Source organism: Thermobia domestica, chromosome 6 (assembly GCF_964235325.1).
Source record: "Thermobia domestica chromosome 6, izTheDome1.hap1.1, whole genome shotgun sequence".
Classification (NCBI taxonomy): domain Eukaryota; kingdom Metazoa; phylum Arthropoda; class Insecta; order Zygentoma; family Lepismatidae; genus Thermobia; species Thermobia domestica.
The window spans coordinates 309,440,386-309,456,731 of record NC_137459.1 but is presented as its reverse complement, the minus strand read 5'-3'; positions in this window follow the sequence as shown (position 1 = coordinate 309,456,731).

Here is a 16,346-nt window from a genome sequence, read left to right as displayed (position 1 = left end):
TTTTTCATTTGTATTAAAACATTTTAACGTTGTGAATGTTTTTCCATGGGATTTCTGAAACTGTCGTAAAATTTCGTCCCGAATGTCGATATCAGTAATTAACCATATCGCTTTTGTATTAATTTATCCTTATGTATTGCTAGGCATTTATGTGTTGCACTTTGTTTATAATTGTGGGAACATACATCGAACAGTAACAAAATTCTTTTCTTAGGTGGCCACAAATGGAACGTTTATATTAAACATTGAATGGTTATATCGTTATTATGCCATTCACACACGCAAAAAGTTTATTCCAACATGATTTGTCTTTTATTCAGCAATACGTAGAATCAGTTTTCAAATAAAGTTTTTTTGAGCACAAATACGGGTAAAACTAAGGAACTGACTACACTAGACACTAATTTCTTGATTTTAACGCTGTATTTATATATATCTTGTTATGACGTCATTACAACATTGAGAATGTTTTAGCGGAAACGCCCACTTGAAATCATGTGTTTTCTTGCAACCAATAGCTTTCATTCTCTTTTATGCACCCGTTTCAGAATGTAATCTGACGTTTGTCTTTAAGAACTCACTTTGCATTTAAAATTATTATTATGCAAATGATTATTGAAATGTATTTTAGCAGTATCAGTTTACGAAAACTTCATAGTATTTAGTTTTTTCTTTGTAAGCCCACACTACTACTACTACAAAAAATAGTAATAAATTGGTATTCTTAAATTACGAGAGTTATTTTTGAATAACTATCTGTATGGAACATTGCATCAAGCTCTGTGTTAATTTTTGTTAAATTGCATCGATTGCTTTATTGAAAAAAGACTTTTAAATTTGGAACAAACACACTGAAAGAAACTTAACATTAAGCCCAACACACAGGGATATGTAAACACGTGTCCGTTCCAAACGTAGTAGAACACCGCACGTCCGTATCAAACTTATGCTAGGGGAAACTTATAAGAGTAAGAAAGTCAGGTAACATACATAATAAAGTTAGAAGTTCGTATCATAGCGAATTAGTTCAGAAATGTAAATTTATTAAAGTATATTCTAATTCAAAAAGAAGAAAAAAAGAAAATACTTAGACTTGTACATGAGATAGAGAAAAACGAAAGAGACTGCAACTACCATGAGACATAAATGCATAGAAATACAGAGCAAGGTTATGTTAGGTTAAGAATAGATCCAAATTGGAAAACATATAATAGGTTTCTAATAGACCAACAAAAGCATAATAAACAAACATCAGCAAATACCTAGATATTCAGGGAAATAAGTAGAGACATAGAAAGACAAATAAACATCAACAGAGGAGAGGGAAATAAATAAAGTACATATACGTAAAGAGAGAGGGAAATAAAGAGAAAGATAGCGAAATATCCATGAAGAGAAAGGGAAGTAAAGAAGGAGGGAAATACACAGATAGCCATGTAAGAAGAGAGGGTGTCGAAGGGAAAGGAAGGGAAATATCCAAAGAGCTAAAGAAGAAAGAAAATCTACAAGATGGAAAGTTCCAAGACTGTTTTAGTCCACTGAAACGAAAAAGAAAAGGCTAAAATATTTGCGCTATGGCTTGCGTGATCACACTGTAGCGAACAGTACAAACAGACTGAGACAGTAGTAGGGGATGGTTACTACGAGCACACTTCCTCCTTCCACCCCGTAACTACCAAAAAATTATGAACCCGCCACTGACCATTGTACTTTAACACAGAGGGATACCCCAAAGTGAGATTGAATATGCTTTTATGACATTTAAAATCATGAAAACTTACATTTAAAAACTTATAATGGAATCCCACACAAAATATATTTATTGTATCTTAATCTCCAGTTTATAAGCTTTCATTTGACACTTGAATCATGAAAATCCGTTAATAATTAGCTTTAAAAACTCAATGAGAAGGAATGCATACAAAGAATACATACAACTCTGGAATAGGTGATCTGTCACTGATTCATTTGAACGATTCCAGTACCAGGACAGGACCGTCCAATCCGATTCTCTTTCCTTCTCCACACACCAACATACATATATACACATTAGCCGCTCTTCCTTCAACAGAATTTTTAGCTAGCGGCGGACAGGGAGCGCTGTACCGATGACGCAGTCTAATACCTGTTAGACAACGTCATATATACATATTCAAGCACTCTTTTTGTCTTCACCAGAGGGAGCTGTATACTGATGACGTTGTATAATAGCTGTTAGACTGCGTCACTGAATCCACAAAAAATATCTCTCGAGTCTTTTTCTCTCCTTCCTTCCCATCAACACTCAGTGATAAACTACATGATATGAGACACCATCTACTGACTGAGTAACTTATTGATCATAGTCACCTAGGTGGTAATTATAGCTAAAACATTAATGTCCAAAAAAGAAAAAATCAGTGTATCCAACTCCATATATTTTTTCGGAACGTTCCAGGATTTTAATTTTTCAAGATATCGCTTTAAAACATATCGGGATGAATTCACCCCACTACTAATAAATATGATAATTGTTAAAAGTGAGTTGGCAACACTGATAGTTTTACCCCCAAATAACGTTATTAATTAATTCCTCGGCTCCTAATTAACCGATTTTCAAAATTCAAACGGCAAATGAATACTAATAACATAACCAATTTTCTAAAATGCATAAATGGCTGCACAACCCAAAGGATACTTTTCCCTTTTTCAATATCTCCACAAAATTTCAACAAATCGAAAAAATAAAAATACTACCATAATTAAAATAAAATTTTAGGACTTTTTAAAAGTATAACATTTTCCCGAAAATTTAAAAATAAACCCGTAAAAAATTCCCGAAATTTTGAACTTGCTGTAACTTCATCAAATATTAACCGATTTTCAAAATTCAAACGGCAATCGATAGAGAAACCAATTGAAATTTTTCGAATGTATTGTGGGTTGCATACCTCTAAGGATAATATTCCGAATTTGTTATATCTCCGTTGTTTATTAACCGATTTTCAAAATTCAAACGACATTCAATAGACAAATAAATTTCCTATCTATTGAATGTCTTATAAATTGCATAACTCTAAGGATATAATTACAAAAAACTCAAATAAATCCCTTATTTATATATGTATCTTTAAAATTCAAATGACATTATGTTCTATATATCCAAAGGTCTTAGTTTTTTATAGTCTGATACTATAAAAACACTTAAAATTACAAGTTCGGATATTGATAATGAACACTTATACACTTAAAATTACAAGTTTTATTTTTTGGATTCATTTCTAAAGTAAAAGTGATGTATTTTATAACCATTATCTAAATCTTTCAAACCTTCATACTTAACAAACAGCTTATACTTTTTCAAATCTTTCAATACTTGCTCAGTTTCATCATTATATCTTTGTGGTAACAACGTCTTATATTTCTCATCTAAGTGTACTAAAACTCTTTGACCATAACGCTGTGTTTGAATCAATTTCCATAATGTTATCTCGTACGCTTTACCTTTTTCTAACTCATCTATGCGAAGGAATCTCAATGCTTTAACATCATTTTTTTATTCAAATAATTAGCCATAGTTTATTTATTATAAGTAAAATGTTCGTTTTATGAGAAATTTATAAAATCAATCCTCATTTACATACATAAAATTTACATAACATTTACATAGAGAACTCAACAGTTGGATAATTATCTTTTAAACCAGTGTATTTGATTTTTATTCCATCTTTAACGATCTCATCGATCATTTTATCTGTTAAGTGTTTTGTAAATCTAGGTGGAAGAAAAACCTTGAACTCCTCACATTCAACTAAAATACTATTTCCAAACTTAGTTTTAATCTTTTCCATTTTCACAATCTTATATTCTGTATTTAATTCTAATTCTCTTAATCCAATAACTTGTTTTTGCTCGAGACTTCCAAGTTTATTTAAAAGTTCAATATGACTTGCCATCGTATTTATTATATAGAAAATCAATGAACACTCTTCACCAAAAATATTTAATCATTTTTTATCAATTTTGTTTATGGAAAAACTTTAATACATTTATCTAAATCTCTTCTACTACTTTCTCATTCTTAGGATCATATGTAAAGTTCTTTTGTCCAATTAAAATCGCATAACATATAGTATTAGCAGACACAGCTTCTGCAAAGTCTACTACAATCTTTATGTTTGTTCTCTCATTTACCGATACATTCTTCCTCTTACTACAATTAATCACATACATCGGTCTGTTATCTATAAACTCTTTAGGATCATAGTACATTTCGATATTGCCACATGTTATTCTCTTAAATGCAGTATAATCTTCGTACATCTTAAAATAATCCTTGTTAGCAATATCTAAGTTTCTTGATTCTTTTGGAAATACCACATTCCTTCCATTCTTAAGATAGATATTCTTTACCTTACAATGATCAAACTTACTTGCAACTGCTGTTTGTTTGCCACTTCTATCAGTTTGGAACATTACAATTACGAAATCAGGCATACCGAATTGTCTAGAATTAAATTGAGTAGTAACATCAAACTCCAAGAAAGAACCTACAACAGTCTTTTGAACACATTGATAAGTATGGAAGGAAAACATGATTTTAGGTTCTCTAAGAATATTCAACTATAACTGGTTTTCATAATTAGATTCGTATTCAACAATAGGCATTCTTATCTCCATACTTTTTATTGTTATTTTTCCATCATGAGGAGCTGCTGCACCTGCTCCTGATCCAGTCCATTTATACAAGACATCGTTATTGTTGTTAGGTTTTGTAAATGTTATTCTCAATCCACCTTTCCACATAACCTCTTTATAATCACTTAAAAAGCCAGGAATTAATCTTAATGGATATAAAACACTAAAGTCCTTTCTTAGACCAAGTTTATCATCTGTTTCAAATCCTGCTTGTTTTAGATATTCAACTTCTGGTTTGGAAATCTTTAATGTTCCGACAGCTGTAGACGTTATTCCTGGTAGCTCAATCTTATCTATAACAACACCATGCTTTCTAACCTCAATTTGAGAAAAGAAGAATGGTAAGAAGTTATCTACAAGTTTTATAGTATCATTTGCACCAAATGTTCCTCCAACTGATGCACCAACAACTTCAAAAGTCATATGACAATCTGCTTTGTGTGGATGTATAAAGCCATCCCCCACATCGAAATCAAACTCAATATCTTTGTTAGCTTCATTCAAATTATTAAATGTTCTTGTGTTAGCATTAAAGCTTTGTAACTCGTAACTCTCAACACTATCCATTTATTATAAAGAAAATCTTGAAACAACGCTTTTATGGGATATACCCATAAAAGAATCATACATAATAACAATTAAAAAACTTATAATCCCCATCCTAACTTAACCTTAGCATTCATAGCAGTACCAACCCCAAAAGCAGCTAATCGTTCACCAATTGACGCATCACTACTAAATGCTCTTTTCCATGCTTTACTTTCTAGTTCCTTATCTGCAATATGTCTTGACTCTGTATCTTTATTGTCTCTGTAGTATATATCGTGTTCTTTACAAGCCTCATCTAATGCATTTATACCTTGATCACCTCTCTCTAACCTTTTTTGAAGATTCGTAAAAGGTCCGCAAAATCTGAAGCCTGGTATATGTAACTCCGGTATCCCCTTCATGTTTAAAATCTTATTCATTAGTCCTTTTCCAAGCTTCTCATCATTCCAAAATCGTGTTGGTAATGTATTTAAGATCTTAATCAAATAACCTATACCTTTTGGATCATTAGGAATAAATTGTGAAAGCTTATTATTAATCATACTCACTATACCTACTTTATCATTATAAAAGTTATTATTACCAGCCTTTTCTTCTCCATCTATAACTATTAAGCGATCAATTAACTTTCTCACATCATCCATCCATATATATTCTTTAGGTATCTCTGTATATTGTTTAATTCCTTCACCAGTCCTTTTAGGAGTTGGAGGTAAAGATCGTTTAATATAATTATCCCAAATAGGCTTGATAATATTAATGTACTTAGAAACTCTATTAGATGCTACTTTTTTATCTCGATTATATTTTCGGAAGGCAGCATCTGATTCTATTATTATTTCCTTGTACTGTTCAAAATCATCATCATCATAATCTTCAATGTTTTTATTAGTATTCATCGTTAACAATTCCCATAGACCTTATGTTCCCTTATAAGTTTTACCATTAATTATCAAATCATCACCATTCACTTTAACTTCAGAATTTCCTATTTTATTTATTATTTTTCCATCTTCTTCTACAGTTCTTATTCCAAACACACTATCATTTCTTTTACTATATTATTTCGTTGCAATCTTACCAAATGATTGTGCTGTTATTAAAGGCTCTACTCCTTCCAATTTGTCTTTAATTTGTTTTCTCATTTGTTTTATTTCTCCTGTTATAGGCGTATCACTACTACTTGGGGAACTATCATAAGTTATCTTTTTAGGTGTTTCTAGTAGACTAGGATCTATTGAAGCCGTCTTATGTACAACTGGAACAAGTTCAGTTATTAGATTTTTATTTTGTTCTGCTACTTCTTTGATCTCACTTCCCAAGTTTTGAATAGCATCAATTACAGGTTGTTCTTGTGTTTTAAATTTATCATATATACCTGCTCTTTCTTTCTTCCAAGATTTGAAGCCCTTTATCAAGAACTCCTTTAACTTGATATTCTTATTAATATCTTTCTCATCCATTTATTATATAGAAAACGAACAAACGTCAATAAACGTCAAAGAACATAAATAAACGTCAATAAACGTCAAAGAACATAAATAAACGTGAAAAACTCAAACGTTTAAGAAGTGTTTTATCTTGTTCCTATACTTACCATTGTTTACCTTCCTTGTCATATCAATTACTATAAAACCATAATCTTCTTGCCAACATTTTGAACACATCTCTTTAAATTTATCATAAGACATATCTCCCCCAACAAACTCATTATACACATGTTTAAGATTAGTATCATCTTGTCTGAATATGCATAGGAAGTAAACGTTATCTCTTATAAGCTGTTTAGGTACTTTTGAATATGTTTGTGCAAGATAGAAACAGTCTAAATGTCTATGCTTACCTCTTGTAAAGTAATTTCTAACAGTATCTTGATTTTCCGAAATGTAATCATCAAACACTACTACAGAGTATTTTTCACATTCATCAATAGGTACAATAGAATCATTACCGCTTAAGAACGTTGCTATTTGTTTCTTAAACTTTAGTTCTGCCTTTTCAAATCGATCTTTTAACTGCTCATACTTTGGCTGATTCATGCTTTTAGAATATATATAGAAGTAATTATTGTTTAACCAACCTGGCTGTAATAAAAAATTAAATAACAAAAACGTCTTACCACACCCCGATGAACCTACGATAAGACAACGAATGTCATCAGGTATAAGCTCTCCATTTCTTTTCTTAACTGCTGTTTCTTTTATCATCTCTTTTACATCCCAATTAATAGTTTTCTTACTCATTTATTATAGAGAAAATCGACTCTTTTATGATCTTATATCTTTAAGTTGTTCTCTGATCTTAAGCAACGTATCTTTTACAAGTTAATACAAGTTACGAGTTAATACAAGTGACAATGGTTTTATATTCGTCTTTTCTTTTGCTTATGTTTAACTTAGAAGACAAACCTGTTATTATAGCACTTCCAGTTGCAAGAGACGTTGTTAATATTGAGTAAATTGTTACAGGTATAAAAATATTAATAAATCCAGTTGTTGCAGAAAGTATGACTGATAACGTGATCAAAGTGTAGTATGCATATTTAACAATTCGTAGTTTTCTCTTTTTCTTCTTTAAACTATATTCTAACTTTTGAATGACATCTTCTATTAACTTGATTACTTTTTCTCTTGGAATATCTCTAGGTAAATCAAACTCATTCATTTATTATATAATAAATGGCTAAGGTATTTAAGTTAACGAGTGATACTTCTGTTTTAAAGAAGAAACTCCATTACGAATTAGACAACAGTAGCAACTATTTAAGTATAGGACTAGTTGTGTTTTACAGTACATATCTAACTCCAAACATAACAACAGAAAAAAACAGTTTCTCATATGGTGATAGACAAGTTTTTATACCAGAAGGTCAATATAATTTAAAATCACTTAATGAGTATTTAAAATCTCAATCCATCAACATAACATTATCAGAAGATCATTTAAGAAATAGAGTTAAAATTGAAACTGATAGTAATGATGTTACAATTGGGAGTATAGGTACTGTCCTCGGGTTTAATGTTTTTGAAGTTTTAGAAAAGAACAAAACACATATTGGAAGTAAGTTGCCAAAGTTTCATCCGTTTGATACTATAAATGTTCACTGTAATATAGCAAATGGCATGTTTGTTAAAGATACAGAATATACACATAGGGAAACAGGAATTTTAGCATCATTCAAAACAGATGCTGAGTTCAAACATAGTATTATTTACGAGCCTACTTATCCATTATTTTTCCCTATATCCAAAGACAAGGTTGACAATTTTGAGATAAGGATAAAAGATGAGAATGATTCCTTAATTGATTTTGGTGGATCAACAACAACTGTATTTTTACAAACTAAGATTTTCTCTTAAATAAATAGGAAGATGTGTTCTATTAAAGGTTGTATGTTTAGTGTTCCTTATAACGAACAAAAGGATTTAAATATTGATCATGTATTAACAAAGAAACAACTTAACGATAAAGCCAAGAAAATTAAAGAAGGTAAAGGAATGGATTTAACTTTAACTACTGCACAAATGAAAAAGATTAAGAAAGAGCATATGGGTGGTTTTATCTTTACAATTCCAGCCATTTTAGCAGCTTTAGGAGCAGTCGGTTCATTAGCAGGTGGTGCAGCAGCGATTACTAAAACTGTACTGGATGCTAAGAAGAATAAACAAGAACTTGAAGAACAAACAAGACACAATATGGTTATGGAAGAAAAGCAGGGAGCAGGTAAACCAAAGAAATCAAAAAAACTAAAACCATTGACCAACTTCGATATAGAGAGGTTGGTTAAAGAATTAAAGATAAAATAATTTAGAGGCGTATTTATGAGTGATGAACTTCCACAAAAACCCTATATAAATGAATGTGGTGTAGTTAACTTTGATAAATCAGAAAACATTGGTACTCATTGGGTATGCTATTGGAAAGATAACAACATAAAGTACGTGTTCGATTCTTATGGTGGTGTTCCTCCTAAACAACTAGTACAATATCTTGGTACCGAAAACTTATTTTACAATGACGAACGAATACAAGACTTTAGTTCAGTTATATGTGGTCATCTTTGTGTTAAGGTTTTAAATCTTCTAAATCAAGGGTATTCTTTTAGTGATGTTATGTATATGATTAAAAATGATTAAATATTATTAAGTTTAAGTACTTTTATGGCATATATTCATAAAAGTTTTGTTTTAAGATAAATATGGAAGCTATACACAATAGATTTTTAGATTATTTTGAGAAAAATGAGGATGAACTAGATGCACTAGTTAGATTTAATTTTTATCAGTATTTTAAGTATGTTAGCGAGATTGAGTTAAAAGATAAAAACAATGTATATGATGTTATTGATTTTTGGAGAATGTTAATACCTAAATTTTTGTACACGGAAGAAGAGTTGGTAAAGTTACGTCCAATAATTACCTTAAAGGAGTTGTTGTCAAATTATAGCTCTAGACCATTAAAATGCAATAATTGTGGTTGTAAGTCATTAACAAAAGGTAGGGGTACATATATTTGTGATAATTGTTCTGTAGCGAATGGTTTTGTTTACAGTACTTGTGAAGGAATGAGAGCTTGCGTAAGAAAACCATGGTATGATACTATAAAAAGATTTAAGTTACAGTTATCTCGTTTACAAGCTTTACAGTATAGAATTATTCCTGAAGAGGTGTTCAAGGTGTTAAATGATGAATTTAGAGATATATCAAAACATTTAATATCAACAAAAGATGTTCTGGAAGTATTAAAGAAAAACAAATACACAAAATATTATGATGATGTCTATTTAATACACTATCACCTTACCGATCAAAAACCATTAAACTTACAACATATGGAAGAAACACTTATAACGGACTTCGAAAACTTATACAAAACCTTTAAAGAACTGTATCCGAAAAGAGTATTGTTTATTAACTTAAAATGTGTATTATACTATGTGTTAAAAAAGCACGATGTTCATGTTGATATTGATTTTAAACATTCATCTAAACAAATAGAGATGTTAAAGAAATGTTTTGAAAAATTAGGTTGGACATTTTCTATATAATAAATGAGTATGGATATTTTTGGTAATATTAAAAGTAAGGTAAGTGATATTAGTGAAGAGCAGTTAAGGAATTTAGATAATGTTGTTAAGAATGAAGAATTTGAAAAATATAAAAGAGACAGACATGAAAATTTAATGAGTCGTACAAATTTTAAATCTGAACTAAATAAAATTTTCACAACAAATTATAGATCGTGGATTGATTTTACACAAAAAAGATTAGTTAATATTACTAATGGTATTGATCAACAAGATGCTATTACGTTAAACCAGCTCGAGTTAGTGAAAAGCGATATTAACAACCAATTAGAGAACGATAGAAAACGATTTGAAGATGCATTAGAAACGTTACAAGACACATACATAAAGAAAGAAGATCTTCAAAAGGTTAGGATGGATACTACTAAATTGATTATGCAGAAAGAAACTGTACCTCTACTATATCGATTAGGAGCTAAAAACGTTAAGGAGCCAATCTTTAGAATATTTAATCTCTCTAACGGTTACAAATTTCTCTATAATGGGAAAATAATGCACATGGATTTAAGTTTGGATAAATACTTTTTAGACATATATTTAGATGATACTTTGATTGAAAATATACCTTTTGATTTTAAGAAGAATGATATAATAACGATTAAACCAAATAAAAATTCAGCTATGGAAGAAGGTCAATTATTGTTTGTTGTGATGTATATAGAAAGAGAGCTTTCCTAAAGACGTTTGCTATATAATAAATATGGATATTTTTGGTAATGTATCTAATGCTATTGATAAACAAGATGTTGTAACATTAGAACAGCTTGAATCAGTGAAAAAAGAGTTTAATTTACTTACAAGAAAATAAATTGTTGAAGTTCCATGTCGATTGGCAGAAGATGATCTTGGGAAACTAGTCTTTTTTGTACATAATTTAGCTGCTGCCTACAAATTTCTTTATAGAGGTAGGTTAATGCATATAGAATCGAGTTTTAATAAACATCTTATAGACTTATTTCTAAATGACGTTTTAGTTGAAAGTTTTCCATTACACTTTAATATAAATGATCAGTTAGCAATTAGACCATCTAAAGATTCTGAATTGAAAGAAGGTAAGTTATTATTGATTATTATGTATGTAGAAATAGAAGATGAAAACGAATCAAGTGATGATGATGATGATGATAATGTTAAAAGTATAGTATTAGGTAATGATAAATTTTATTTTTTTTTTTTTGTTGATTTTCTATACAATAAATAATGATGATGTATTGTGTTAAGTGTAAGAAGTTAACAGATACGGAGAAAGATACCATTAGAATTGAACAAACAAAGAATGGAAGATATCTAAAGAAAGGTATTTGTTCTGTATGTGGTGTTACTAAAACTAAATTCGTTAAAAAGTCCGATTGACTAGAAGAAGGTAAAGGTGTTAGAGAAGACATTATAGAAGAAATTCACAAACCATCTAGAAAAAACTTTGACAGATTAAGTGTAGTTATAAAAGGTATCGATGATCTTTGGCAAGCTGATCTTGTTGAAATGGATAGTGGAGTATTAAAAGGTGTTTCCAAATTAAATAAAGGTTATAAGTATCTGCTTACGATTATAGATGTGTTCTCTAAATATGCGTATGCTGTTCCTGTTAAAGATAAAAGTGGTAAGAATGTTACAGAGGCATTCGAATCCATATTAAAAACGAGAAAACCTAGTAACTTACAAACTGATCAAGGTAAAGAGTTTTATAATAAAGAGTTTAAGAAGTTAATGGATGAAAATAAGATTAATCATTACTCAACCTATAGTGGTAAGAAAGCTTCTGTTGTTGAGAGATTTAATAGAACACTTAAACAAAACATGTGGAAAAGGTTCACAACACAAGGAAATTATAAATGGATAGAGATATTACCAACATTGGTTAGTGAGTATAATAATAGAGTACATAGAACAATTGGTTTAAAGCCTATAGAAATTAATAAGAAGAATGAGCGAACAATATTGGAAAAAGTGTATAAAAAAGAATATAGACGTGTTAAACCCAAATACAAATTATGTGATCATGTTCGTATAAGTAAATCGAAAGGGTTATTTGAGAAAGGATATACACCTAATTGGTCAACAGAAGTATTTGTTATTAGTGAAGTTATTCCATCTAATCCACCTACATATAGAATTAAACATTTAGAAGAAGAGGATGTACAAGGTAGATTTTATGAACCAGAACTATTAAAGACGAAACATAAAGATGAATACTTGGTGGAAAAGGTGTTAAGAAGGAAAGGTGATAAAGTATATGTTAAATGGTTAGGTTTTGATGATTCGCACAATAGTTGGATAGATAAAAGTAATGTTGTAGTGTAAATATAAATGTTTGTCTTTTATGGAATAATAACCATAAAAGCTAATCAAAAATTGAAATAAATAATTATTTTTATATAATAAAATATGCGTACTATGGATAATTCATATAGTTTAAATGATATTTGTTATGAACAGATTAAAGGTAATTATTGGTATGGTATTTTTGGTGATTTTAAGTTGATTATAGATAAGAGTACAGGATATTTCACTGCTACTAAACTATGTAATGATGGAGGTAAGAGATTTAAAGAGTGGTTGAGAAATAAAGAATCAAGAACATTAATAAAAAGATTAGAAGAAGGACATCAATCTCAAAAAATATATTACGTGGTTAGTGGAGGAAGAATAACAATAATCAGGGGTACATATGCTCATCCACACTTGTTCCAAGAAATAAAAAGATGGTCTCAATTGAAAAAAGATGATGATAAGTCAGGTTTTGTTTATATAGCAACTACCAAACAGCACCAAGAGAAGAATATATATAAAGTGGGTTATACAAAAAATCTTGAACAACGCCTAGGTCAGTTTAATGAATGTAGACTTGACTTCGAACTATTTTATTATGAAGAAACCTATAAGACAAATGATGCTAAAAAGTTAGAGTCACTTGTGCATAAACAATTAGATGAATTTAAATATAAAGGTGAATTTTTCAAGTGTGAACTCAACACGATCAAAGAAGTTATAGAAGAAATTCAAGATGATGAAGTAATCGAAAAATTAAAAGGATTGGAGTTAAAAGATGAATAGGTGTAAAAAGGTAAAGGTAATGAGTTTTACGCCACTATCAGAAGAAGAATTGATTAAAGAAATTGATTGTTTATATGATAGGTTATTATCTGATAATTAAGGTTAATATTAGATAATTAAAGTTACAACTTTTATGATATAATAATCATAAAAGATAATTAAGGTTAATATCTAATAATTAAGGTTACGACTTTTATGATATAATAGTCATAAAGGGTAATTAGTTAAACATTAAACAAACCATCTGCTGTAACATCGAATGCTAAATTCAATATACCACCTAAATCAGGATTATTACGGTATTTTCTTATTATAACTCTCCAATCTACATAATGTCTAAATAAATATATAAACTCTACAGAGAGGTGTTGAAAATTTGAAATGTTATGCCAATGAACTCTGTCTTTGAACTCTGCAATAAATCCTTCTGTTAAATTTTGAAACAATGAAATTATTTCCCAATCTACTTTGTCAGCGTAATCTCTTATAAGATTTTCTGATAATTGTTGAGTTCCAGATAAGCGTCCCCAAGAAACTTTTATCTGCATGTTTTCGTATAAAGGCTTCAGAGAGTTTGTTCCTATAAGATATAGCATCAAAATCAACTTTATCTATAAACTCACTAATAAATTCTTCAGATAGCTTTTGGTTATACGATACTTCCTTCCAATCAACTCTATCTGCAAATTCTCTTATAAAGTCTTCTGATAAGTCTTGGCTTCCTGAAATAATCTCCCAATCAACTTTATCAGCTAATTCTCTTATAAACTCTTCCGATAACTTTTTCCATAAACATATTTCGCTCAAATTAACTTTCTGCAGATATTTACGTATGAAGTCTTCTGTAATGTGATCATAGTTATATTCCCCCTCATAATCATCATAACCTATAGATAACCATTGTTCATTAGTCAGTGAATCTAATATCTCATCTGACAAATTCATAACATTTGCATAGAGAATGTTTTGTGTAAGAAATGAGTTGTTTTCTTTAGTTTTCTTTAATGAAATCAAGATTAGAAACATGGGAATTTACAACAGATTACAAACCACAAGATCCACTTGAACAATATATTACTGCAACATCTAAAGCTATATTAAACAGATTACAAATTAGCTTAAGTAAACACAGTTCATTGAAAGCTAATCTTTATATAAGTTGTACATATAAGAAAGGTAAAGAAACTCAAAACTTCTATTTTAACACTGAAAACCAAGAAATATATCAATCAAGTAATTTAAAAGAAGAAATAACTAAGATGAAACAAAGATTAAGAACAAGAATGGATGAGTTCCAAGCTAGAGGTTCTGGCTGGGCTCTTATAAACATTAACTTTTTACAACTAGCAATCGCCAAATATACACCATATAGAGGATCAACTTACATAGAATTACCTGATAAAATTAAAAATAAACAAGCAATCATAAATGTAAAGAACGAAGATGAAAAATGTTTCTTATATTCAATCGCTTCTGCATTACATCTTGTTGAAAAAAATCCACAACGACCACCGAAGTATAAGCATGTTGTTATAGACTTGGAAAAAAATTAAAAGGCATCAATTATCCTGTAAAACTAAGTGATATTCCAAGAGCTGAAAAATTACTTAATATTTCTATAAATGTTTATGCATATGATAAAGACTATTCAATCTATATACTACATCACACACAAAACAAGCAAGAAAATCATGTCAATTTATTATATATAAAAGAACAAAATGAAGACCAAGTTAAAACACACTATTGTTGGATTAAGGATTTAAGCAGACTAGTATGTACACAATTAACTAAAAAGAGAGCTCGAAAATATTTATGTGACAGATGTGTGTTACACTTTTACTCTCAAAACGCTTTAAATAAACATGAGCAAGATTGTTCGTTAAATGAGCCAGTAAAAATAATAATGCCTGAAGAAGGTAAATGTGTTGAATTTAAAAACTACCAATACATAATGAAAATGCCATTTGTGATTTATGCTGATTTTGAATGTTTGTTACATAAAGTTATGGGTTGTAAAGAATGTTATCCAGATAACGAGCCATATACGAAAAAATATCAACAACATAAGCCATCTGGATTTTGTTATTATGTAGTAAAGAGCGATGGAAGTAAAACTAATCCTGTTTTGTATAGAGGTAAGAACGCTGCTACTAAATTTATAAGAATGTTAACAAAAGAAGCCAAACACATATCGAACATATACAAACAAAACAACGAATTACCATTAACAAAATGTCAGAGAAAAGAGTTCAATGAATCTAAATGTTGTTATTACTGTAAGCAGGAGTATACTAAAGAAAATCATAAAGTTAAGCATCACGATCATATAACAGGAAAATTTATAGCACCACTATGTAATAACTGCAATTTAAAAGTTAAAGTACCAAAGTTTGTACCAGTGATCATACATAACTTGACGGGATATGACTCTCACTTGTTCATAAAAGAGCTTGGATGTAATAAAGAAGAAATAGATCTAATACCCAATAACGAGGAAAGATGCATATCATTCAGTAAAAAGGTTGGAACTATTAAATTGAAATTTGTAGATTCATTTAGATTTATGGCTTCTAGTTTAGATAAAATATCATCGAACTTGAAACGCGAACAAATGATACATACTCAACACTTTTATCCTAATGAAGAACAGTTTCAACTTGTAATAAGAAAAGGTGTTTACCCATATGATTATGTTAACAATTGGGATAGGTTTAGAGAAAGAAAATTACCGATAAAGGAAGCATTCTTCAACAAGCTTATGAACACACATATAAGTGATGAAGATTATGAACATGCAAAGAAAGTATGGGAAATATTTGACATTAAGAATCTCGGACAATACCATGATTTATATTTAAAAACAGATGTATTATTGTTAGCAGATGTGTTCGAGAATTTTAGAGAAACATGTCTTAAAGCTTATGATCTTGATCCAGCTTGGTATATGACGGCACCGGGTTTAGCTTGGGATGCAATG